Below are 27,814 nucleotides of genomic sequence, written 5' to 3' on the forward strand. Positions count from 1 at the left end.
TAATACTTCTGGCCCCCAATGAATTCCAACAATGGTACAGTTGGAAGTAGAACCTGGCCGGTTGTTCCCACCATTCCCCACAGGATCCAAAAGGGAAAAGAGAAGAATGTTAGGCCTGGCCAGGGCCATAAGAGTTCAGTAGGTCACATGAGCCTCCAAATTATATTTATATTTATAGTAATTTTCCACATAGTAGAAGTGTTTAATCTGAGGTCAACAATGAGTCATAAGTATGGAAGTGAAAATTCCAGCATCAAATGGAAGAAGTGGGGCCAGAACTGTTCCTCCCAATGCTGTTATGTTAACTGGTGCCAGGATGGCTACACAAGAATTTCTGGAATTACCGAAAAGTCCAGATCCCAAAGCCCCACAGAGGAGATTCTGATAGAGGAGATTTAGGATGGGGTGCATAAATCTGTGTGCTGTAGAACAAAGCTCCTAGGCACTTCTGTCTGATGCTGTCATGCTCAGAATCTTTGAGGTCCCTTTTCACACTGACCTTCTATTAAAGGACCCTCCCTTCATGTTCTCAGTAGAATTCTCTCACATAGGGCCACCTGGGAAGGATGTGAGATAACCAAAAGGAGTTTCTGTGTGTGAGTTGTGGCCTGCTTTCTGTTTTTAGCTAACCATACTCCCTGTGGCTGGCCACCTTACACATTTGATGATGATGATGTCAACCATGACGACTAGGATAATAATAACTATAGGCAAAGTCTGCTAGGCCAGTGCTTCTCAAACGTGAATGTGCATAAGAATTATTTAGGGAGCCTACTAAAATGAAAATTCTAATTCAGTGGGTCTGGGATGGGGCCTGAATTTTTGCATTTCTAGCAAGTTCCCAAATGATGTCAATGTTGGTCAATGGATGGCACTTCAAGGCTGGCTAGCTAAGGAGAATAGAGTTTATTTCAAACTCCTTAAATATTCAGCATCTCAAAAGGTAAATAAGCAGAGTACTGGCTTCTGAAAACAGTACTAAAACCTATACAGGGAGTCAGGGATCGCTGGGCAGTGATTCATGCAAGCAGTGGGCAGGGAAAATTAGTGTCAGTGATGGTGTATATGCCACCAAAACTAAAACTAAAACAGGCCATTGAGTAAACATGCCCCAAAGAAATCACGTCACAGGATTTTATGCTTGTTCATCAGGTAATAAAGACCTGTCATCTCTTTAGGTCACAGCCACATGATTTATCCCAGTTCCACGAGGCCTGCAGTTGTTTGTTTCTCCTTTAAGTGAACATGCAACTATTCTGGAGAAGCCACAAAAGCAAGACAAGCTTTTCTGGCACATCTGGATCCCTCCCTTCCTTTTATAAATCCCAAATCATAAACATGGCACAATGGAAACAGTCCCCTGCCAAGTATGGTTCTGTGGCAGAGACACCTTGCACACAAAGTTAATCATTATTTGAGCAATTAAGTAAGCAGTAACCACAGTCTCAGGAAAAACAGAAAGCAATTCTCAACTGAAAAAAAGGGATAGAATCTTCGTAATTGTATTCTTTATTCTTCATTTTGTGTTTTTTTTATTTTATTTTAATTTTATGTTAATCACCATACATTACATCATTAGTTTTTGATGTAGTGTTCCATGATTCATTGTTTGCGTAATTGGACAGCCACATGCAGAAGAATGAAACTGGATCATTTCCTTACACCACACGCAAAAATAGACTCAAAATGGTTGTAAGACCTAAATGTGAGACAGGAGTCCATCATTTTGTATTTTTATACCATTCCTTCAGCAGACTAGGAAACAGTATTTAGGAAAATGCAGAGCCCATTTTAAGTGCTCAGTAAATACTTGAAAAATGATTAATTGAATGACAGATATCCAGATACTTTTTAAATTTAAGGCTTTTTTTTATTAGATCCCCCAAAAGTTTTAAGTAATAAAGAAAGATAAGCAAAAATGAAAAAAAGAAAAATGGGGAGACTGGAGACAATGCATTATGTATAGCCAATATTATCAATTGCCCACTCAAATGCATCCTCCTTTCTTCTTACCTGAAAAATCCCAAGTTAATTCAGGATTTGATATAGATCCTTTGCTCTTCATGAAGTCTGTCTCACTGCAGAGGATAAATCATATTAAGCCAGACACAGAAACCTCTTCCCCCTCTGTCAGTGAGTGTTCTAAGGATAGGCATGTGTCCCCATGCTACCCAACAGGATCTGACATTAAGTTCTCTGGGGGCTTCTGGAAAGGATTGTCCTCTCTTGATGAAAACTGGAAAGTTCTCTGCTCTCTCACTTCCTTCCTACTTAGGAGGATGCCATTTTAGGACATGAGGTTTGATGCTGCCACAATTTTGTGACCATAAGGCAAAAATTTATCCAAATAGTCTAACCTTATTGAGCACTGATCTGGCCCTAGAATGGGTTACCTCTTAGCTCCTTATTATGGGAGAAAAACAAACCTCAATTGTCTAAGGCACTTTTAGTGGGGTATTCCATTAGTTGTAGCTGAGAGCATATTACTAATACAATATGCTTCTCTTTATTTATATGTATGTTTTTTTAAATCTAATTCAGACTTCCCAAAAAAGAACAATTCATAAATCCATGGTTAACAAGTTTTTTGAGGTAATCATTTATTGGTTTGAGTTGTAAATTCTGGATTATAAATTGACACCCATAAAAGTGTTAGCTGAACCTAAGTGACTACCATGAAATGTGGGGGGGAAATCCATACAAGTTTTAATAGAGGTAGTCACTTATATTTTCATTCATTCAACAAATATTTAACTGATACATTCTAGATCAAAGCCATGTTAGGCACTGGAGAGACAAAACAGCTAAATCCCCCTCTTCACAGAGCTGACATTCTAATGGGGCAGAGAGAAAATTCACAAATTTATAACTATGATTAATAACACCAAGGGGAAAAAACCTAGAATGATTATGGAAAGAGCAACTGCAGTGTTATCTTTAACTTTTTTACTTTTCTTCTTTCTTTTTTGAGATGGGGGGATTGGAGAGCAAAGGGAGAGGAAGAGACAGATCCTAAGTAGGCTCCACGCCCGGTGTGGAGCCCGACACAGGGCTCAATCTCACAACCTGAGATCATGAACTGAGCCGAAATCAAGAGTCCCACGCCTAACCAACTGAGCCACCTAAGCATCCCTGCAGTGTTGTCTTTAAACAAGTTTGTCAGGGGAGGCTGAGACTGATGTAGGAACCTAAAAGTCTAGTGGGGTGTCAGTCAATCCAAAGGGCTGCCATTTTCCCACAGAGCAACAATTGATAAACCCAATTGCCAGGGTATTGGGGGCTGAGCAAGGAAAAGGATATGATCACAAGAGGCAGGAAACATAACAAGCTTTATTGGGCAGTGTTTGGACAGGGTTGCATGACAGGGTTCATTCCTCACTGCAAGAAACTGTACAGAGGCTAGAGTTCAGGCAAAGGAAAGGCTAGTCAGAAGAGGGGGGGGTTTAGTGTCTAGGTGATATTACTCAGCATGGCAGGGTCGTACAGCTCCAAAGGGCCACAGCAGCATGGGGCCTTACAACTGCAATGACCTGTCTTATAAATAGATAACAGCTGTTGAGTGAGGTTTCACAGCATATGAAAAGCAACCAGTCTCTAAATAGCCAAAAATGTGCTTCTTTGACCTATTTTTAAAATAATTGGTAAGTGTAAAACTTTGGGTTTGGCACCGGTAGGATTTTGAGCTACCGCGTCTCAGCCTGCAGTGGGGAAATGCCTAGGAGCCAACACACAGAGGCCATCTTTGGGTCATTTACATAACACCAACCTATTGTTTTCAAGTAAGGACTGGCAAAAACAGTAACTGACATATAGTAGTTCTTTTTTTTTTTTTTTTTAAGATCTTATTCATTTATTTGAGAGAGAGAGAGAGAGCGCTGGAGCCCTTGCACATGGTGGGGGAGGGGAGGCAGAGGGAGAAGCAGACTCCCCACTGAGTGGGGAGCCTGACACAGCCTCCATCCCAGGACCCATGAGATCAGACCTGAGCTGAAGGCAGCTGCTTAACCAACTGAGCCACCCAGGCACCCCTAACATATAGTAATTCTGATAAGCCCAAACATGACTTAAAAAATAGTTATTTGTCAGCCAGAAAGGGAAGAGTTCTAAAAACTTTCCTAATTGGCCTAGAAAACAAGGTGAAGAAAAGGCAAGTAAAACTGACTAGATTCTCAAGTTTCTATTTAGCTACTTGAGGGACTTGAGAAAACAGGTAGAAGTCAGCTGCCTTTCATCTCCAGGTATGGCAGAAACAGCATGTTTAAAGGAACAACTGAAAAAAGTATAGTTCTATCAAGGTTCTCAGTGAATTTTACTTTTGATTAGGCTGGGAACACTAAGAAACAAAGACACTAGATCTAAGTGATTCCATTCAATACAGAGCTGAGAGGAACCTTGAGGTCTATGTATCAATGAGGAAACTGGGCTCAGAAAAGTTAATGACTGTTGAAATTCAGGTTGCTAATTAGGGATAGCCTGAAATTTCACTCCTTGACTTCCAGCCCTGGACTTCACAAACCCTCGCAAACCTCCGTTGGTTATATAATCTAATAATCTCAGCATTTTTTAGAGGAGTTAGAGTGCATAACTTTCCTTTTTTTTTTTAGTTGTAACCCCTTCTCTTTCAACCTACAGACACTATTGACATACAATATAAGTTAAGGTGTACAATGTAATGATTTGATACACATGTATACTGCAAAATGATTACCACAGTAAGGTTAAACTTCCCCATCCCCTCACATAAATACCATTTTTTGTGTGTGGTGATAGTATTTAGGATCTACTCTCTTAAAAACTTTCAAGTATAAAATATAGTATTGTTAATTAGAGTCACTAGGCTATATATTTGATCCCTGAAGTTATTCATCTTATAATTAGAAGTTTCTATGCTTTGACCAACATCTCCCCATTTTCCCCACCCTTCAGCCCCTGGAAACCACCATTTTCTACTCTCTGTTTCTGAGTTTGGCTTTTTTAAAATTCTACATATAAGTGAGAACATACAGTATTTGACTTTGTCTAACTTATTTCACTTAGTATAATACCCTTGTCTATCCGTGTTGTTGCAAATGGCAGGATTTCCTTCTTTCACATTGTTAAGTAATACTCCATTGTGTGTGTGTGTGTGTGTACACACAACATATTCTTTATCTTTTCATCTGTCAAAAAACACTTAGGTTCTTCCTATATTTTGGCTATTTTAAATAATGTTGCAATGAACACTGGGGTGCAGATATCTCTTTGAGATAGTGATTTCATTTCCTTCAGCCATATCCCCAGAAGTAGGATTGCTGGATCATGGTAACTCTATTTTTAATTTCTTGAGGAATTTCCATACTGTTTTCCATGGTGGCTGCACCAATTTACATTTCCACCAACAGTGCACAGTTGTTCCCTTTTCTTCACAGCCTCACCAACACTTGTCTCTTGTCTTTTTTATAATAGTCATTCTAACAGGTTTGAGGTAATATTTCATTATGGTTTTGATTCCCATTTCCCTGATGATTAGCAAGGTTGAACACCTTTTCATGTACCCATTGGTGTTTTGTAGGTATCATTTGGAAAAATGTCTATTCTAGTCATCTGCCCACTTTTTTGGGGGGGGAGGGGCAAGGGGAGATGGAGAGAGAGAATCTTAAACAGGCTCCACATCCAGCACAGAGCCCAATGTTGGGCTCGATTCCACAACCCTGAGATCATGACCTGAGCCGAAATCAAGAGTTGGACCCTTAACTGAGCCACCCAGGTGCCTGACTCTGCCCATTTTTTAATCAATTTTTTTTTTTTTTTGCTATTGCATTGTAGGAGATCTTTATATATTTTGAATATTACCCCTTATCAGATATAAGATTTACAAATATTTTCTCCCATTCTGTAGGTTGCTTTTTCATTTTGCTGATTGTTTCTTTTGCTATACAGAAGCTCTTTAGTTTGATGTAGTCCCATTTGCTTTTGTTGCTTATGTTTTTGGTGTCATATCCAAAAACCATTGCCTTGACCAATGTCAAAAAGCTTTTTCCCTAATGTTTTCTTCTAGTAAAGTACATTTGCAGTTCTTACATTTAAATCTTCAATCCATTTCAAGTTGATTTTTGTGAGTAGTATAAGATAATGGTCTAATTTTGTTCTTTAAATGTGAATAGCTACTTTTCCCAGCACCAGTTTTTGAAGAGACTATCCTTTCTTCATTGAGTGTTCTTGGCTCCCTTGTCAAATATTAGTTGACCATGTGTGGATTTATTTCTGGGCTCTCTATTCTGTTCCATTGGTCTATGTCTGTTTTTATGCCAGTACAATACTGTTTTGACTACTATGATTTTATAATTAAGTTTGAAGTGAGGAAGTGTGGTGCCTCCAGCTTCATTCTTCTTTCTCAGCATTGCTTTGACTATTGGGGTCTTTTGTTGTGCCATACAAATTTTAGGAATTTTTTTCTATCTCTGTGAAAAATGCCGAATTGGATAGGGATTCCAAAATTGGAATTTTGATAGGGATGGCATTGTGTCTGCAGATCACTTTGGGTAGTGTAGACATTTTAACAATAGTAATTCTTCCAATCCATGAACACAAGATATCATTGTATTTCTTTGTTTCTTTGTCAAGGCTTTTCATCAATGTCTTATAATTTTCAGTGTACAGGTTGTTCAGCTCCTTGGTTAAATTTATTTGTATTTTATTATTTTTGATTCTAATGCAAATGTGATGATTGTTTTCTTTATTTCTTTTTCAGATAGTTCATTGTTAGTGTATAGAAACACAATTGATTTTTGTATATTGATTTTGTTGTATCCTGCAACTTGACTGAATTCATTGATTAGTTCTAACAGTTTTTGGTAGAGTCTTTAGGATTTTCTATATGTAAGATCATATCATCCTCGGAGACAATTTTATTTATTTCTTTCTGATCCAGATAACTTTTGTGTTTTTGTTTTGTTTTGTTTTGTTTTTTTATTGCCTAATTGTTCTGGCTAGGACTTCCAATACTATGTTGAATAGGAGTGGTAAGAGTAAGCACCCTGTCTTGTTGCTGATCTTAGTGGAAAACTTTTCAACCTTTCATTATTGAGGATGACGTTAACTGTGGGTTTGTCTTATATGGCCTTTACACTGAGGTATGTTCCTTCTATACCTAAATTGTTGAGAGTTTTAATTATGAAAGAATGTTGAATTTTAATTATGAAAGGATGTTGAATTTTTCTGCATCTATTGAGATGATTATATGTTCTTTATCTGTTATTCTATTAATGTGGTATATCACATTTATTGATTTGTGTATGTTGAAGCATCCATGCATACCAGGGATGAAACCCACTTGACCATGGTTTATGATTTTTTTAATGTGTTGTTGAATTTGGCTCGCTGGTATTTTTTTGAGAATTTTTGCATCTGGGAAACTGGGTTCATGAGTGCCTGCCTGGAGCTTAGGTTTGCAAAGGCTGATTGGGACCTTGGGACCACTGGAGCCAGCAAGTGCCATGGTGAGTGGGGGGGCTGATATAAAACTTTTTAAAGATATATTTTAGGTATTTGACTTTATTGGGATTTTTTCTAAAGCTAACAATTAATGTAGAGTTGATTTGTTAGGGATCATGGTTATATATATTTTTAAGATTTATCTATTTATTTTAGAGAAAGAGAGAGCATGAGTGTGAGAAGGGGGAGGGGCAGAGGAGGAGAGGATCTCAAGGAGACTCCATGCCAGGTGCAGGGCTCGATCTCACAACCCCGAGATCATGACCTAAGCTGAAACCAAGAGTCTGATGCTCAACCAACTGAACCACCCAGGTGCCTCCATGGTTATATTTTTTAACATATTCTGTAAGTGTCTTCTTTCAGAAGAAAGCAAGGGTAGCTCAATTAAAAGCTATCAGATACACAGATGCTCTGTTGGGGCCATTTAATGGCAAAACACCCTTAGCCTGAGAGTCTGGAACTAAGCACTCTGTAGGAACAAACATTTAAAACACAACTGGAGTATGCCTTTCATGCATTAATTTCTTGTGACAACAAATGAACTTAATGTAAGCCATTCTGCACCCTTAAAAAGTTCATCCTTTAAAATATAGGTGTAAGCAGAATTTTATCAGAAGAATGCACTAATCTTTCTTCCTTATTTGAGCTGAACTTCCTTTTTTTTTTTTTTAAGATTTTATTTATTTGACAGAGAGAGACACAGCGAGAGAGGGAACACAAGCAGGGGGAGTGGGAGAGGGAGAAGCAGGCTTCCCACCTAGCAGAGAGCCCAATGTGGGGCTCGATCCCAGGACTCTGGGATCATGACCTGAGCTGAAGGCAGACGCTTAATGACTGAGCCACCCAGGCGCCCCTGAGCCGAACTTCCTTTCAAAGCATCCTTTTGAAAAGTTTGGTCCATTTTTACTGTTTATAGACATAAATCTCATACTGAGAGCTTGGTCATAAGGCAGAACAGGTCCTTCCACATTTAAATCTCAGTCACAGCATATTAGCTAATGTAATTCTGGATGCTGCATAGGTAATCCCAAAAATCTCCATTCCTAACACAAAAGAATTCATTCTAGTAAAATCTAATAGGGTATGCTATGAGTGGTCTCCCATGAAGTAATATAGCAACCCAGAAACTTTTCATCCACCATTCCCGAAGATAAGAGTCATCAAACTTTTTCTGTAAAGAAGAGCTAGTAATTATTTTAGCCTTTGTGGGTCTAAACAGTCTTTATTGCAATGACTCAAATCTGTTGTAGTGTAAAAACAGCCATAGACAATAACTAAACAAACAAGCATGACTGTGTTCCAGTAAAACTTGATTTACAAAAATAGGTGGTGGATTGGATTTGACCCTCAGGCTGTAGTTTGCCAACCTCTGCCCTAGAACTTCAGAGTGTTTTATGTTTAGCCAACTGACTAGGAAAGAGAGAGCACAGATGATTGTGCTAGAGTTTTTGGTGAACCAGGCCTGAAAGAGGCAGACGTAACCTCAGTTTCCATTGCACTGGCCAAACCTCAATCATACGACCACACAAAGTAAGACTGAGAAAAGTAGTCTCACTGTTTGTCAAGAGATAGAAGAAATGACATTGTTAACATACAGCAATTCTGCCATGGCATTCTTATTGCCAAATATCAACTTTACAGTTCCTCTTATCTATAGAACACATTTACCAGACTCCCAATCTCTCCCACCTCAACCCCGGCAAAAGGTACCTCCAAAGCCACATTCAGTCACTGCAACCAGTTCAAAAGGCAGGTTCTCCCTTTGAAGCACAGTCTTTCTGTCAGCTCTATCAGGTGGCTCCTTGTGGCCCAGCAGCTAGGACATTAAAAAAATAGTGACTTAAGAACTAAATATCAAGTTGTCTGTCCGCTCTTGTACAAACATTCAATATACAATGGTGAACTAGGGCCTGATATTAATAATAAAATCCCCCATTCAAAATAAGAATGTAAGGCACATAGCAGTTCCTGGTGAATGGGAAAAAAAATCCTGCTGGGCAGCCATAGTGAAGGCCCTCAACCCTGGGATTTGGGAAGTTTCTTACTTACAGACTGATTCTGCTCTCTAGAAGGTACTTCTTTGTTCATTAGTTTCCATGGCTACAGACACTACCTTGGGAAATTCTTCTTTGTCCATTCATCTCCAAGGCCATGACTAAAATGGATATCTGTAGACTGTGCATCTTTTGCAGCCCACTTCCTGCCCAAGGTTGTTTTAAAGTCTCTAACCAGTCCCAAACTTAGAACAGGTTCATGCTTTCTTTGGCAGTAGATTCCCTTAAAAAATCTTGTAGGATTAAAGCCACTTCCAGTCAGTTTTAAATGCCAAATAATCACATCCAAAATTCTTTCTCAGACATAATTCTCCAACCTGTCTTATTTCTTACCTTCTTCACCCCATGCCCTTCTTTCTCTTTCCCTCTCTGTCCTCCCCCTCTTGCTGTTCTCTCTCTCTCTCTCTCTCTCTCTCTCTCACACACACACACACACACAATTTAAGATGATTACATTGAGGCTATCTGAAAAAATAGAGTTTGGTGGGAAGGTAACACCACTAAATAAGTTATTGTTTTTATCTGAGAAGTCTTGCTGGTCTTTTTCATTAAAGCCCTTTTAATTTTAAATCTTCTGAGAAGTAGTTGCTGTTTCCAACCTGTAAGGCCCTAATACCTAGAATTTCTCCATTCCCTTGATTTGCTGTTTGAGAACTAGCCAAAACTTGGTCTATTTCTTATTATAATGTTTTTCTCAAAATAGTCAATAAGAGTCAATATAATCATAGACCCCCCCTCATTTGTGATAGAGCTATAGGGTCCTAGGCAAATATATGTCTTCCAAGTCATCACAGGTGATATTTTTATCAAACATTTTGCCATGGTACAACAGAGCTCTTCAGTCTTCCAGGCAACTATATCTCTTCTTTGCCTTCCACCACCTGACCCTCAAACCAATGATGCACATTTTAATTTTTTGTGTTAATCAGCATCCTACTTTAGTATTAGCTGCAGTGAAAGATAATCTCAGTGGACTCAAAGAAGTTTATTTCTCTCACATGTAGTATAATCATGTGTTGAACAGGCAACCTTCCATGCAGAGATTCAAGGGCTCAGACTCCTTCTATCTTGTATCTTCACTATTACCTGTGACCAGAAAGTCCCGAGCTTCTGGCCAGAGATGAGGAATAGAGAAAGAGATGGTTGTGCTGTAAGGCTTTGCAATCAGACTTAAAAGTACCCATAATCTACCCACATTCCAGATGCCAGAACTCAGTCATTTACTATGTACCAAAAGCTATAGGAGATGAGTTCTGGCACACACATAGCAGTCCCTGCCTCAGACAACTTTAATACTGCTCCCATCATATAATTAGAATATAGATCTCATTATCCTAGAAAATAGGCTGGGAGATCTGGCATAATCAGAAATCAACAATTTTAAGTTCAGGACTTTGAAATCTTAGAGTTAGCAGGGGAACTGCAGAGACCGGACAGTCCAAATATCTCATATTACAGATTAATAAGCGAAGGCTCAGATGGGCATAAGGAATCGGTGATAGGTATAGGACTAGAACATTGGTCTCCCCCTACTCAGGTCAGTGCTGTCTTTAATATGCCTCCCTGCCTTATTTCTTCCTAAAGTTGTAAACTTGCTGTAGGCTAATGAACAAAAATGGGATTTTTTAAAACTTTTTTACATACAACTTTTAGTAGATACAAGAAATAAAATGGCATTCAATTAGAAGACAAATAAAATTCTTTGGTCAGAATTTCAGTGGGAATTAGGTTGGTTTATGTGGTCCTAAAGGAGATATATTTTACTCCAAAGAGGAGATAATCTCAATTTGGTCTGAATACTGTTTGTCAGAATTTTTCAATCTGTTTGAACCTAGAGGATCATTCAGATGCCAGCCCTTTATCTATAACGTCATTTGCAAATATCTTCTCCCATTCCATGGGTTGCCTCTTAGTTTGTTGACTGTTCCGTTTGCTGTGCAGAAGCTTTTTATCTTGATGAAGTCCCAAAAGTTTATTTTTGTTTTTGTTTCCTTTGCCTTTAGAGATGTGTCTTGAAAGAAGTTGCTGTGGCTGATGTCAAAGAGTTACTGCCTATGTTCTCCTCTAGGATTTTGATGGATTCCTGTCTCACATTTAGGTCTTTCATCCATTCTGAGTTTATCTTTGTGTATGGTATAAGAGAATGGTCCAATTTCATTCTTGTGCATGTGGCTGTCCAATTTTCCCAGCACCATTTATTGAAGAAACTGTCTTTTTTCCAAACAGAGGATCATTCAAATGAAAGCAAAGAAGAACTATAGCTTTTGTAAAACTAAACAAAAATGAAGTAAAGAAATGCTTGCAAAACCTTCAGGAAACATCAAGGGGTAATGACTAGCAGAGACTAATTGTTGAAAGAATTAAGAACCAGCTGTACCCTTCCGCTTTGAGCTCTTGTCCAAATCTACAAATAATGGTTTCTTCCCTGCCTCCCTTCTGGGATTCTGGTTAGGGCAAAATGAGATTATATATACAAGTGATTTGCAAGTTGAAAATCAATGTGCAAGAGAAAGATATCATCTTCAAATGATCAGTAATAAATCTTCTACTTTAGTCTTTAAATATCTGTTAAACTATTGTAGCCTATATGTTCCTCAGAGAGCACATATGCACATAGATAATTTGCTAGATTGTTACTGTTTCCATAATTATTGTTTGCTATAAAAGTGTATCTAAACTAAATTTCCAATACTTTCTCTTCTTAGGTAATTACAAGAGCAACTATTGCTCATCAGGGATTAGAAATACAAAGCATACTTTTAGAAAGGTATTTACCAAATGCAAAATGTATTCAGCTATTATAATTTTTTAAAAAGCTATCAAGGCTAATTAAAGAGTAATAAATTGATATTGAGAAATGTCATTTAAGAGTGAGGTCTTGGTAAAGCAAATAACAAGACTGATGAAAGATATATTTGACTACAAATGTCCAAAAGTAAGAAAGGAAGGTGATAACCTAGCAAAATGGTCAAACAGTAATGGGTAGAACCAAGAAACTTAAGCTATTAGTAGCAATTTGGTTGATTAAAAGTCTGTGGATTCAGAAAATAATCCCTCTTGAGAATTACTCTACATGCCAGTGGATTGGGTTTCGTATTTTCACAGGTTGGTACAAAATACCAAAGACAACATTAAAGAACTGGCCTTTACTGTCAGAGGAACAGATTATATGGTTTTTAAGGGTCTTTACCTTCTGTTGTAGATTTTACAATAAAGTATAATTTATAATGTAGAAAGATGGGTTCCATCTATAGCCTGGCTCAGAAGAATTGATTCAGAAGAAAACTAATATTGACGAGTTTCCTAGTCCTTATCCAATAAGGCAACCCTCATTTGTTCCCCCATTCTTATCTCTAATTCAAAAATCCATAGAATTTTCTGAATTTTTAGGTTCCAACCTGGAAAAATGCCAAGTCCCTGATATCTGTCTGTACACAGACCTAAGCCTCCACAGAAACGTTGGCCCTGCTCATGGTGGTGCTCTATGGAGACACCTCTCTCAAACTGTGCCTCCTTGAGTCAGACTGCCTATTTTAATTTCAGACAAATACTTTAATTTAATTTCAGACAAATCATCTTCAATATCTATGAAAAAGGGCCTCAATGCAATGGAACACCAGCAGATAGTCAAGACAAATGGATTTTTCTTAAAAAAAAAAATGTGGTGAAGGGCCAATTTGTATTATGAATCCTTCTACCTACAGGCAGTCACAGGTAGGCCTCCAGTTGTCCACTTGTCAGCTTCTATGTGTGCCCATATAAGAGTGAGTCCTTTTGATAATATTACTTGGAACTCTGAACAACATTTTTGGTATGACTAATTATGGTTGCCAAAGCTTCTAGAAAATAACAAGAGATCTTCATGCTTGTTGCACCTAAAAATAAAGGAAAGACAGAGATGAAAACAAACATATTAAGATACAATTCCCTTTTCATCAGGGATTCAAACCAAATGAAATGGTTTGGCTCAAATTTTGTTCAGGAGACATTCTGACATTTCAGCTTTCTTCCAATTCAGTGATTTGGGGAAAAAAAAAATATGCAGGCTCAGTTCTGGCTCAAACCAGTTCAATTGTGGGGGGAAAAAACAATGCATTTATGATTTAATACAAAAGCAATATTTGGGTTTAGTTCAAGATTTGGAAAATTAGTATGGTTCATTCCAGTTTAACGTTTGATTCAAATTACTATTTTCAACTGTTCATTTTATCAGTTATGGCCCAAAGGAAAAAAATATATGTATTAACTATTGTCAGAGGGAAAATAGGGGGATACTGTTAATGGCTTTGAAAGGAGCCAAGAGTCTCATTTTAGTGTGCAAATTAAGCATAGAATTTCTGTTGTCTGTCACATCATTTAAAGTACATAAACCTACATTTTCCAAAAAACTCATAGAATAAACCTTAGGCACCTTTTTTATTAAACATTTGCTCCATCTCTCTTCTCACAAAGCAACCAAGAAAATTTCTAGCTAGTCTTTTCTAGGTACTTCTAAATTAGAAAATCTTAACTCATTATTTCTCTTATAAACTAAGATTATGCATAGAAATGTTATATATAAACTTTATATCTACTGATATATATATGAATTTGATATCTATGTATACACACATGTATACATACACACACATATGCACACATATATAAAGGGTAGTAGAGAAGGAAGAGTTTTGGGTTCACTGAGAGCAAAAGAAAGGCAAGTGAGCCAAGGAAAAGAGATTGATTTAATGGCTGGGGGTATCTAAGACTCTTTCTTATATCAAGACCCAATACTTAGAATGTTATTCTATAAGTACATTTGGTGAGGTGATTTATTGAGCTATAAATGTGTGATTTGTTTGCATAGAATTTTCCTTCTTCCATTCAAGAAGGCCTCTCTTTTCCTAACTTTGAGCTCAATGAATATATTTTCTCCTGGAATGGGAATAAAGGGAGGAGATAAAGTTGGTGAGGGAAAAAATGGAAAAGCATCATTAAAGATCAATAGAATAGCCCCTGCTCCAAACAATATCCCAGCAATGTGGCATAGGAAAATGGCACCATAGTACAACCCCAACCCACATCCACAGTCCCACCCCAGGCCCCCTTTAGAAAGAAAGTAGCAGAACCCCCAAAGCTTCAAGATACTGCAAATCTGTATTCGTTTTCTATTGCTGTTATAACAAATTACCACAAACTGGGTGGCTAAAACACAAATTCACTATCTTATAGCTCTGGAGGTCAGAAGTTCCAGATGGATTTCACTTGGCTAAAATCAGTGTCAGCAGAGAAAGGCTACATTCTTTTTGGAGGTTCTAAGAGAAAATCCATTTCCTTGCCTTTTTCAACTTGTAAAGACCATCTTCTTTCTTTGGCTCGTGGCTCCATCCTCCATCTTCAAAGCCTTCCTCCATCTTCAAAGCCAGCAGCCTAGCATCTTTGATTCTCTCCCTGACTTCTGCTTCCTTTGTCACATCTTATTTTCTAACTGTGATCCTCCTGCCTCCCTCTTGTAAGAGCCATTGTGATTACACTGGGCCCATCTGGATAATCCAGGCTTGTATATGAATGCATCAGGGGTTGTCATGATGAACTGGAGACTCAAGGCCCTCGGCCAATCTCCATATACTTGTAAGTCTTGGAATTCTTGTATAACACTCAAAGGGAAAGGAAGCCACATTAATAACGAAAATGTGAGTGGAGTCAGAATTATGTTAAGATAAAGAAAAATTACAAATGTGACAGTTCTTGTTTGTAATTTTTATGCCTACAACATATAGTTTTATTTTTCTTCCCTAATCACATTACCTCTCAGTCATCACCATTGCAACTCATTTACTATAATCACAGTGACAATTAACAAGTATCTACTAAGCACCTATTATGCATAGAGCACTATAACAAGGAATTGTAAATAATGCAAAAGAATTAGAAAACAGGCATCCTTCTCAGGAAGTAATATGTATGAAAACTATAAGTGAGATTATTTACGGGAAAAAGAAGATAAGACTATGTAGCTTGCTAAAGTATATTCTGCAAATAGTAAGTGTTCCTGGACACTCAGATCCTTCCCATCCTCACTGACTTGGTATTTTGCCTTGTAGACTTCACAGTATTTCCTACAAGGTATTCCATGAAAGAGAACTTCTCTGGTCAAGAAAGTTTAGGAACATACTGACCCATCATATTTAATTATTGTAGCAATAGCCCAGAGAAGTTCTACAATAAAGAAACCACTTTTTACTTTAACTATTTCTAAACATATTTACGTCTGCAACCCTTTTCCTCATAACCCTTACCAACATCCCTCTTTGAAAATGCTGACTTAGTGAAATCATGGTCCTTCCTAGGCCATTCATAAAAATGTTTCTATTTAAAAACCCAAGCTTCAGCACTACCTACTGGATATTTAGTAAATGTTTGCTGAATCATGTGAATATCTAGCGAGATGAATGCTCATCTCTTCAAAACTTTTATTTCCTTTATTTATCAGTTCCATACCAAAATAAGACCAATTCCCTGCAACTCTATGTTTTACCACCTTTAGGATTAAAAATTATCCAACTTTTTGAAACTCTGAATAGATTATATACACTGGTCCTCCTTATGCATAGATATATTTGGAGACAGTGTGTTATGGAAAAATAAAATGTTGCAGTCTCCTCCCAGCTCTGCCGTTAACTATGCTGCTAACATGCAAAGCTCATGACCTTCTGGCGCTCAACATGCTCACTGGTAAAACAAGAGGATTGAACTACATGGTCTCCAAGGCCCCTTACACCTCTATTCTTTATGCATAGTCTTTATCTAGATACTCATTTCTCAAAGAATTTCAACATAGGGGGCAAGAATTACTTCTCTTGAGGAAACAATACTATCTTCCCACCCCAGTATCCCCCACCTCCAATAAGTTGTCTGTGTTCAACAACAGTACTTTTTATCATAGAGCCTATCAGCTTTTGTGGTGTGATTGCCAGGGAAAGATCTCTGCTTTAGTGCAGTTTATAATCTTACTGAGTATATGAAATGAATTATGCTCCCCTCTCCAAAATTCATATATTGAAGCCCTTACCCCCAATGTGACTATATTTGGAGACAGGGTCTCTAAGGAGGTAATTAAGGTAAATTGAGGCTGTTGGAGTATGGCCCAATTCCAATAGGACTGGTGTCTTTATAACAAGAAGAAGAGACACCAGGGGTATACATACACAGAAAAAAGGCCATGTGAGGACACAGTGAAAAGACAATCATCTGTAAGCCAAAGAGAAAGGCCTTAGGAGAAGCCATCCCAGGGGCACCTTGATCCTGAATTTCTAGCCTCCAGAACTGTGAGAAAATAAATTTCTGTTGTTTGAGCTACCAGTCTATGGTATTCTGTTATAGCAGCCTGAGCAGACTAATACATTGAATAAGTATAATCTATATGCAAACATGAAGCAACGAGTAAACAATGTATGACTCAACATAATCAAATAAGATGTGCATACTTTTATTTGTAGATGGCTTCTATTTTCTAGCTAGAATAATTAGTATGGAGGTAACAGTTTATTCTACACTCACTCATCTATGTGAGGTGATCATATTGAGCATTTTCAACTGTATGCACTAAAACTGACAAGAGGCTTTTCCTGGGCATAGTACACAAGGAAAACAAAGCAGAAAGTGGCACAAACTTCTCTCCCAACCCATTTTCAACATCCCTGGTCCTAAGGTAGGCTGACTAATGGGACCAATGTTTTCCTTTGGTATGGATGTAGTTAACAATGGGTATGATTTTATTAATACCCCTTTAACTTGAGAACTGAGTCCTCTTCTTAAGTGGTTTATTCAAAAAGAAGTCAGAAGAGTCAATATGGTCTTGTAGTATCATCTGAGCAAGTAAGTTATGGTTCTCAGCCACCCACTTTCTCCCTCTCTCCACCCATCCCTCCCTGCCTCCTGCCCTTACAGCAGGACCCCCACTGTTGCAATCTCCCAAGGATGGGCTGCCTAAAGCAAGGGCTTGCTTGCATTGACTTATTTTCCCCCAAAGACCTACTCAGAGCAGTGGCTATATACTTATTATAGGTTTGGCTATATTATCTTACTCAAGGACACAAAATTTAAATAATATGAACAATTAAACCACCATGTTGATGGTATTCCTTGATGTTTTTTCCATTTCTAAGCATGCTCATACTTGCTTTCACATCCATTACACCTAAGGTTGGTAAGCACACCATTACTTAGGAAACTCCTCAGACAGTTCTGGATATGCATGCTCTATAACACCTAGCACAATGTATTACACAGAACTCAAAAAATATGTGTGGATCAAATTTTTAAAAACAGAAGAACTGTATTTAAAAACATTTCACCTTGTTCTCATGTCTGTATATAAGGTATATTAACAGATTTTATTTAAAAAGCCAGCTTTGATTTAAAACTTGTTATTTGCAGGCACTCTTTATTCCAAAGGCAAAAGCTTTTGGTCCTCACTTACAGACTATAGACATTCAGCATCTTGACTTTACACACGTTTCTAACAGCAACAGCAAAAGGAAGTTGGAAATGGGGAGTTTGATGAAGTCAGATCTCCTGAAGGTAGAAAGCATGAAAGTGTTCAGTATCTAAAAAGAAGGGAGACAAAGAAGAGGGGAGGGGCGTGCACAAGCACCCAGAACTCTAAAAGCAGAATAGCAGTGAGCCATTTCATGTAACGGTGGACAGCTCTCTACATTCCATTAGCTCTTAAGGGCTTCACTGAAGAGCAGCTTTTCATCGAGTGTGACTGAGTCACTGAGAATGTCTAATATCCATTAACAGTCTGTGTATTGGCAGGCAGGGAAAAAGCAATCCAACCAAGTGGTTAAGAAGCAAGTTTATGTACTTTATCTTTTTTAAAGAATTTTTTATTTATTCATTTGAGACAGAGAGATACAGAGAGAGAGAGAGCAGGAGCAGTGGAGAGAGGCAGAGGAAGAGGGAGAAGCAGACTCCCTGCTGAGGGGCTTGATCCCAGGACCTGGAGATCATGACGCTTAACCATCTGAGCCACCCAGGCGCCCCAAGTTTATGTATTTTTAAAAAAGAAAATTTTAGTTTCTGGAAATTTACTTTACTTCCTGAAAATGATGGAAACTAGAGTATTATTAAAATTATAGAAAGAAATCAAACTTTACTTAAAAAGTGCACAGGCATATGAAAAATGTCCATTGTGACATATAAAAATGTCCATTTTATTTAAAAAATACATTTTTTGTCTTCTATCCCATGCATGGCACAGAACAGCTAAATCCCTGGAATTTCCTAAGTATGGACAGCAATAAAAGTGTCCTTTTTTATGTTAATGGAATGGGGAAAGCACCTTAGGATGGGAGCTGGTCACCAGAGGAAACAACCATGTGACTAGAGGGTTGGAACTTTCAGTTCTCTTCTCTGCGGAGGGCAGGAGAGGGACTGAAGATTGACTTCAATCACTGAGCAATGTGATGGCCAGTGATTTAACCAGTCATGCGTAACTAATGAAGCCTCCATAAAAACTCAAAAGGGCAGGGTTCGGAGATCTTCCAGGTTGGTGAACACGTTGAGATTTGGGGAGAGTGGTGTGCTCAGAGAGGACATGGAATATAGCAATCTACTGAGTACATTGGTTTTCTGAGTTCTGTGAGCCAATCTAGCAAACTAATTGAACCCAAGGAGGGGGCCCTGGGAACCTCAGATTTATACCCCATTTGTCAGGAGCAGAGATAACAATCTGGGCTTACTATTAGCATCTAAAATAGGGGGAGTCTTTTGGGACTGAGCCCTAAGCCTGTGGAATCTGCTGCTATCTCCGGGGAGATAGGGTCAGAACTGAGTTGATTTGTAGGACACTCAACTGGTATCAATTCAGGAAGAACTGCCTGGTGGTATGGTGGAAACCTCTCAACACATAATGTTGGAAATGAGTACAGAACCCATACCAAGTCATTGTATATTCATTTTTTCCATTTAATATATTAGTGTGAGCCATTTCTTTTTATATTAATGTTACCTTTTTGTCTGTTTATTTTAAGTAAATCCTAATTACACTGAAATTAACATACTGGGTAAATAATTTATTTCTATTATTTCATAGGGAAAAATTCAAAAAGGTTACCACTGTCCTTCCAAATAGTTTTAAAGGATTTCTCTTCTGGAGCTTTTCCAATCCCAGCTGTGGAAAATTAATTTCAAAGTACCAATTCCAAATGATAGAGAACAAACTGAGGGTTGAAGAAGGGAGGTGGTTGAGGAAGGGGCCAGATGGGTGATGGGTATTAAGTAGGGCACTCATTGTGATGAGCACTGGGTGTTATATATAAACACTGAATTCTACTCTTAAAACCAATATTACACTGTATGTTAATTAACTAGAATTTAAATTTAAAAAAAGATACAAATAAATAAAAATAAAATTACTATAAAAATAATAATTAAAAGAAAAAAACAAAGTAATCAACTCCAGCAGCTTTTTGTGAACACCAAAATGTTATCAGCTCTCTGGGTAGCCTCACAGCAGTGCTGCATCCTTCAGCATAATGGACACTGGTTCAAAGTAAGGAGTTAGTACAGGAGAAGGCAGCCAGTGTGCTTGGTGTGGGCCCACCTCCTGCCAAACAGTAAGCCTATCAGGGGAAACTGGTGTGATGGCAGACAAACTCTGATCCTAATCAAGAAACCAGAGATTTATCAGCTCCAGAACTGATTGTAGGTTTATGCGAAAGGAATTTGATTTTTTAAGACACCTTCATTTGGGATTCTAGATTCAAAGAAGAACCCTCTGAAACAATACATCTAAACATCATCTGAGATTATCAGTGAAATTCTTGCCCCAGAGGCGCAAAAGAGCTTTAAGCATCATTTGGGATGATGTGGAACAGGAAAGATATTTTTCTCTGCACGGGCAAAAGAGATGAGGTTGAAGATGCTGAGTGTTTTGTTGATTCATTCTTTTTCCTCCTATTGCTTAATAGATATAGGGTTTCCATCTGGGGTAATGAAAAAGGTCTGGAACTACAGAGTGGTGATGGCTGCACAACATTGTAAATGTACTTAATGACACTGAATTGTATGCTTTAAAATGGTTAAAATGATATATTTCATGTATGTGTACTTCACCACAAAAAAACCCCACTATGCACATGAGGGTCTCACATGTGGTTCTCCCCCTAATGCCCCATAAACACACACACACACACACACACACACACACATACTTAGAGTTTTTAAAAAGTAGACTAAGGTTGACTTCAGAGCCCTTTTATCCACATCTCTAAACCTACTTTATTTCTTTAGACACTCTTCTTAAATTTTTTTTTTAAAAAGTTTCTTCCTTTTATAAAATCTAGGTCTCTAGCCCAAGTGTCCAACTGTAGACGAATGGAAAAAGAAGATGTGGCAGAGATCTACAATGGAATATTACTCAACCATAAAAAAGTATGAGATTGTGTCATTAGTGACAATATGGATGGACCTACAGGGTATTGTGCTAAGTGAAATAAGTCAAACAGAGAAACACAAATAAATACCATATGATTTCATTTACATGTGGAATTTAAAAAATGCATAAACAAACAAAAAACAGAATCAGACCTATAAATAGAACAAACTGATGGTTGCCAGAGAGGAGGGGAGTAGATGGGCTGGGCAAAATGGGTGAAAGGGAGTGGGCTCCCAGTCATGGAATGAATAAGTCATGAGAATAAAAGGCACAGCATAGGGAATATAGTCAATGGTAATGTAATAGCATTGTATGGTGACAGATGGTAGCTACACTTGGAGTGAGCATAGCATAATCTATAGAGTTGTTGAATCACTATGTTGTACACCTAAAAATAATGTAACATTGTGTGTCAACTATACTCAAAAAAAAAAAAAGAAAAAAAACCTGGGTGTCTGGGTGGTTCAATGGGTTAAGCATTAGATTCTTGATTTCAGCTCAGGTCATGATCTCAGGGTTTTTGTGAGGTCAAGCCCCACATCAGACTCTGTGCTGGGCATGGAGCCTACTTAAGATTCTCTCTTCCTCTCCCTCTGCCCCGCCTCTCTCTCTCTCTCTCAAAAAAAAAAAAAAAAATTCTTAATTTATCCAGAAATATCCTCACAGACATATCCAGAATAATGTTTGACCAAATGTGTGTGCACCCCATGGCCCAGTCAAGTTGGTACATAAAATCAACCATCACACTACTCTACTGTCTGCCTAGGGCTAGCTAGTTTCAGATGAGGTCTCCTGTCTGAGAGCCTGCCTCTTCCCTAGGGAAATGATACTAGAAAGGCCATCCAATATCACCACTCTGCATAATTCATGAGGGCAAAGTATTATCCTACGATAGATCGACTAAATAGCTTACCCTCAACCAGGAACCCTTCTTTGCAACCTTTTACTCTCATTTACCTGGACTTGCATCTCTTTTCTTTGCCTTACAGTCCCTGATCACTAACTTCTGGTCTTGTGCCCTTTGACTCAGGGACCAGTCCCCTAACACAGATCCAATAATTCAATTTTGTCCCTATCCCAAATATTTGTATTTGAACTTTGGCTTCATTATCTTACCCCAAAGGGACCCAAAGACTTTTCAATTCAAATCACAGCCATCCTGTGGCCCATGCCCATGGGCTTCTCTTGAGGCCCTCCTTTCCAAAATTGGTATTTCAACACCAACAGAAAATAAACTGTAGGAGAATGGCCACATGTCTGTGCCTGAACTGATAAAATTTGTCTGGGTTTGAGAATGATTCTATTGAAAAATCCATTTCTGTAAAAGAAAACAAAGGAAAGACATAAACTGAGAGTAAGACTACAAGCAAATAAACATCACAGACATCTGCCAAGAAATGAATTGACAAGCAAGACCACCATTGAAGCTGGGCAAAGGAATCTGGAAAAGGAATTGTTTATAAACTACTGCTTCCAGATTCTGTGCCTATCACTGTGGCCTGCAACATATAACTAATAACTTCTCCATATCCTCATTTTGAAACAAGTTGACTTCGGACATTTTGTCCAGGAGAGCTGTTAAAGGTGGGAATGAGGAGGAACAAGGATGAGAATGGTGGAGGAAAGTGTGAATAATGTACTGAAGAATGGCTTAGAAGTGAAAGAGATTTGATTTCATTTAATTCTGTGTGAATTTAAGTCAGTTACTCAACTTCTCTGTGCCTCTATTCATTCTATAAAAATAGGGATAATAACACAGCAAAGAACTTCTCTGAGAATTAAATTAAATAAAATACATATGCCTCCCAACATGCAAGCAAGAGACAGACACATACCTTAATGAGGGTGTCCTGTCCCAATTGTTATTCCTTCCTTTACTACCCTTTTACCACCCCACATGCATGAAAGCTCCCAGTTCCTAGCAGAATGCCTCTAAAATAGTACCTACTTAATAAATGTTGATTTCCTTTTCCTTTTTTGCCACCATTACTAATAAGGAAGATTAAAACTATGAACCTGCTCTCATTTCTTTCACAGTGAGAAAACTCCATAGGATTCATTTCACAGCTTGTTGACCCTCATAAGTACCTGTGCTCTTCATCCTTGTTCCTCATTCTCACCTTCACCCCCTCCCTCCAAGCACACCTCTAGCTCAGGGCTTCTGATCTGACAGGCAGAGTAGCATTCTCTGTGAGATCAAAGAAGACTGAAGACCTGATTCTGGAACCTGAACCTCTCAGCCATCAAAAAGGTTTGCCAGTGACAGTTAAATATGGAAGTGAGAACTTTTAATATAAGATCCTTGAAAAGATAGGTTCTTCTCTTCACTTCTGCAGTAGCTCCAGGCTTTCTTTGTGTTCTTTTTTTTTTTAAGAGATATTTATTTTTGAGAGAGAGAGAACACACACAAGCAAGGGGAGGGGCCGAGGGAGAGAGAATCCTCCAATCTTTGTTTTTAAAATGAATAAAATGTCTGCAGATAAGACATATTGAGCCAAACATTTTGTGCACGGCAAGTTTCTAGCTATGGATAGACTATAATGTAGCAAGACTGTGAAGGCTACTTTCAGCCACGAGTCGCAAAAACCCAATTCAAAGTTGCTTATACTAAAAGGGAAATTTACTGGCCACCAGTTCTAAAAGTCTAGACACGAGGAAAGCTTCAGGATTTGCTTTATCCAGGATCCTCTTCTTTGCTATTTTCTGAGACTTGTCCTCCTCCTAATCAGCTTTTCCTTACACTTCTAGTTCACATATTGATGTACAACAACTTTGGAGAAAAAGAGGCTACTTCCCAAAACTTTCCCAGAAGAGACAGAAAGACAATTCCAGAAAATCTCTCCATTAATTCCATTGGCCTGAACTGGTCACATGACAATCCCTGAGCCAATCACAGACAAAGGACATGAGATGACTCTTAGACTAATCCAGCCAGGCGCTAAAGCTAAAGGTTGCCTCACTTTACCTGAAGCACAGGAATAAGTACTTCAACAACAGCAACAAAAAAATGGGGTGCTGTAACAATAGAGGAGGGGAGAATAGATCCTTGTAGGCATCCAACAGTGAACACGTCAGCCTTTATTTTACACAAATACATCCAATTCTACTTGAATGAGAGTATTATTGAGAACTGGATTTGTATTAACACTGGTTTAACAATAGAGAAAAGAAGTTGATGAGTTCTTTTAGCAAAAATAGCAAACATCCAAATGGCTGACATTCTCCAATAATAGTCAGCTTAAGATATCACACACTTCCTCAACTGTTCCATTGTTTAAAATAAGCCTGGAGCCTCTCCTTTGGAACTTTCACCTTTTGTTCTCTAAATTTTCTCCCTAGGTGAGCACATCAACTACCACACCAACTACCACAACTATCATCATCATACTGCCAACTTGCAAATTTCTATCTCAAATCCAAAATTGGCAATCATCTGTTCTAGTACTAACCTTTCCCAATTTTCCAGAAGAATAAGACTCTGGAGGGAGGAATGATTTATCCATAATTAGATGGTCAGTTATCAGTAAAATAGTGACTAGAACCCAAGTTTTATAACCTGGCTCCAAACCTAAAAACCTCTTTTGTTTTCATCAATTGGGCTCTCAGGGTGATTCCATACTCTATACCAGTTACCACCCTTTTACTCTATGGGATTGTCTGGCTCTTTCAAGGCAAACTTTGTTATCCCCAATTTACTTTTAATTATGTAACCTTACAGGAACATTTCCAAAAACTTATAGAAGCTTGCAACTTTACCTAAAGGAAAAGAACGCCAATAAGAGCATTGTGTTCCCTCTAAATCTCAAGCACCCTCGGAAGCTGCTCAATCCATTCCACTACCCTAATCCACAGGCACAGACCCTACAGATATTTTAGTCATTAGAGATCAGTTCTGCCATTCTGAATGCCTGCTACTAGAAATGTCTAGTGACACGTTACAGTTGGCTCACATCAGTGGAATGATGACTCAGTAATTTAATGCATTGCCATTAAATTTAACAGGATCAATTTTTGCTTGCTATAGAGAAAAGAAAAGCTAACATTTACTTAAATAGACTCTTAGATAAAAATTGTCAGAGATGGGACTTAACAACCTGCTTGTGGCAGGCTCACAAATCCCAACCTATAACTTGTCAGTATAGAGCCAACCTCATTTGTTCAGTCAAGAGGAGCCTTATAGCTGGAGAGTCAGTACTGAAGACTGTGTAATGAAGAGGAGAGTCTTTTTATCTCTCAGATATGCTGACTGCTGAACTGACTCTGTAAGGTAGAGATGCCAGGCCAGTGCTATCCAATGGGAATATAGGGCCAAGTCACAGATTCAAGTCATATGCATAATATTAAATTTCCTAGCAGCTCCATTAAAAAAAAGAAACAATGTAATTAATTCTAACATTGTATTTTATTTAACCCAATATATCCAAATTATCATTTCAGTGTATGATAAATATAAAAATTATTAGCTATACTACATCCTTTTTTGCACTAAATTTTTTAAATCTGGTGTGTATTTTAAACTTAAATCACATCTCAGTTTGGACCAGCTACATTTGTAGGTCTCTGTAGCCACATGGAACTAGTGGCTACCATACTGGAAGCACAGTGCTGGACAAATGCTCCTCCAAGCCCCAGAGATTCCTACAGCCAAGTGCCCACCTCTCTCTTTGTAGAAGGAAAATCAAACAGTCTCCATTGGATGGACTGTGCTCTGCACCCTGAAGGGTTTTCCTCCCCTGTAATTAAAGGGATCTCAGGGTGCCTGGGTGACTCAGTTGGTTAAGCCTCTGACTCTTGACTTCAGCTCAGGTCATGATCTCAGGGTGGTGAGATAGAGCCCTGTGTTGGGCTCCATACTCAGCGGGGAATCTGCTGGAGATTCTCTCTCTCACTCTCCTACCCCTCACCCTGCTCTCTCTCTCTCAATAAATAAATAAATCTTAAAAAAATAAAAAAGTAAAGGGATCTCAGAGCAGTGTTTCTTGGGTTTCTGCTTTTGTGCTCCTGAACTTCTCAGTTATTCTCCTTTGTGAGCATGGGAGGTATACTTCACTTGTGTTGGACTTCCTGACCTCCCTGAGCTCAAAGGTAAAGCTCAGAGGATCCTGCCAGAGCTGCAAGACTCTCTGCCTCATCCTACCTCTGTTTCAGACTCTGTGCAAAGGATAAAATGACAAGTCCTGCAACTATCAATGGGCAGAGATCTAGCTTTTGGTTATTCATTCTTTGAGTGCACCAATCACAAGACTTGCTTCTCCAAATAGTCCTGCCTTATTGTTTCTCTACTGACCAACTAGCTGGCTTACTAATAAGAACTAACATTTATTGTGTGTTCCGTGCACAATTTTAATTTGCTAAGTCTTCATAATAAGACTTCATGGGTACTATTATTAACTTTATTTGGTAAATAAGGTAGTCTTATTTGGACTACTTAGGCATATTAAGTGACTTGGCCAAGGTCACACAGTCCACAGCAGAGCTGGAATTCAGTCCCAGCTCAGAAGCCTACACTCCCAAACACTACATTCTACACTGACCTGCTCACTAGCTTCTGGATTCACCCCTTGGCTTTATGATCCACATCTTGTCCTGACTTCTTGGTCTAGCAACATCCCACTGAGATGAGCTCTAAATTTTGCCTCTTCTAGCTCTGTTCCTGGCTATGTACAAAAACTTTATAGAAGAACTAGCACTAGCCCCTCTCTCCACCTTAATCAGCATCTGCTGGACTCAGAGTTCTCACTGGCTTTCTACACCAGATTAAAGGCCCTTGACCATACATATAGATGCCAGAAAACAGGAAAGAAGTGCACAGAGCAGCATTCATTTAACAGTTACTTACCAAGACCTTTGGTATGTTGCAGAAGATGCTGAGAGCTGGGGCTGTAGCAGAAGAAAAGAATGTGATGATCTCTGCTTTCAGGGAGTTTATATTTTAGTGAGAGGAGAAATACAGTAAATAAATAAACCCAAAAACTGAACCAAAGGAAAATTATCTACATGTGCCTAAAACCCCAACACCTTCATGCATGTGTTAATCTCTTCATAAATCCTAGGAAATTAATGGAATTAACAGACTGAAACTATTTTCTGTTTTTCTTAAGCAAAGAAGGCTAAGATAGGTTGCACATTGGCCCCCCAAAGGAAGCCTCAGCCTATAGGTTTTTTTGTTTAGAAGTCTTGCTTTTTTGTTCTTTATATATGTATAAATTACAAGGAAACTTTTATCTTTGTAACCCAAATAAAGTAAAGCAAAATGGAAATTGGATGTCCCACAGACCCATAATTTCTGTCCTTGGATAATAAATGAAAGGGTTTGTCATAGGTAGGATGCCTCTGGGACAGAATAATCTGAGATGGGGGTTTGTGTGTGGGTGAATTACTGGTCATGCCCTTGGGAATAATAAGCAGTGATGTAAATGGAAGTGAAGGAAGTAGGAGTGGGCAGAGAAGTTGAAGTGTGATGCAGTTACCTACCCATAAGGAACACTGGAGCTGATGGTCCTTCAAAGACGTCCCAAATTGAGACAATGGGACAAGATCTTCAACAACCAGTCTCTGAATGGGATCTCCCCTGGGGAGGGTGAGTATACTTGGGCAAGACAGCTCCTTCTAATGAGAGCAGATCCTGGGGAAGGATTCAGTTGTGACTGCCAGCAAGCAAATCTTCCAGCAGTTGGGGAAATGAGCCTCAATACTGAAGGGCAGATCTGAGTGGCATACCCCAGCATCCCCGACAAGCTCAGAACATCCACCTTTCTTCCTTGAACAGTTGCTGAGTTTCCCCACAGAGACTTGAATATGAATTGTGTCCTGGTGTCCACATTTGTCACTATGTAAACCACCTTAGGAATATCCTAGTCCAGAC

The 27,814-nt window shown here is 38.5% G+C and overlaps 1 long non-coding RNA gene across 1 annotated transcript in view; it reads right to left on the reverse strand.

The window, feature by feature from the left end:
• Nucleotides 1-26,832, reverse strand: part of LOC144378817 (uncharacterized) — a 284,835-nt gene extending 258,003 nt beyond the window's left edge. Inside the window, exons 1-3 of the long non-coding RNA XR_013440930.1 lie at nucleotides 26,789-26,832; nucleotides 13,230-13,402; nucleotides 9,184-9,289 (exon numbers count right to left, since the gene is read on the reverse strand). This is a non-coding gene — a long non-coding RNA (uncharacterized LOC144378817). The remainder of the gene's footprint in view (nucleotides 1-9,183; nucleotides 9,290-13,229; nucleotides 13,403-26,788) is intronic.
• Nucleotides 26,833-27,814: the final 982 nt, after the last annotated feature.

This window comes from Halichoerus grypus, chromosome 9 (genome assembly GCF_964656455.1).
Source record: "Halichoerus grypus chromosome 9, mHalGry1.hap1.1, whole genome shotgun sequence".
NCBI lineage: Eukaryota > Metazoa > Chordata > Mammalia > Carnivora > Phocidae > Halichoerus > Halichoerus grypus.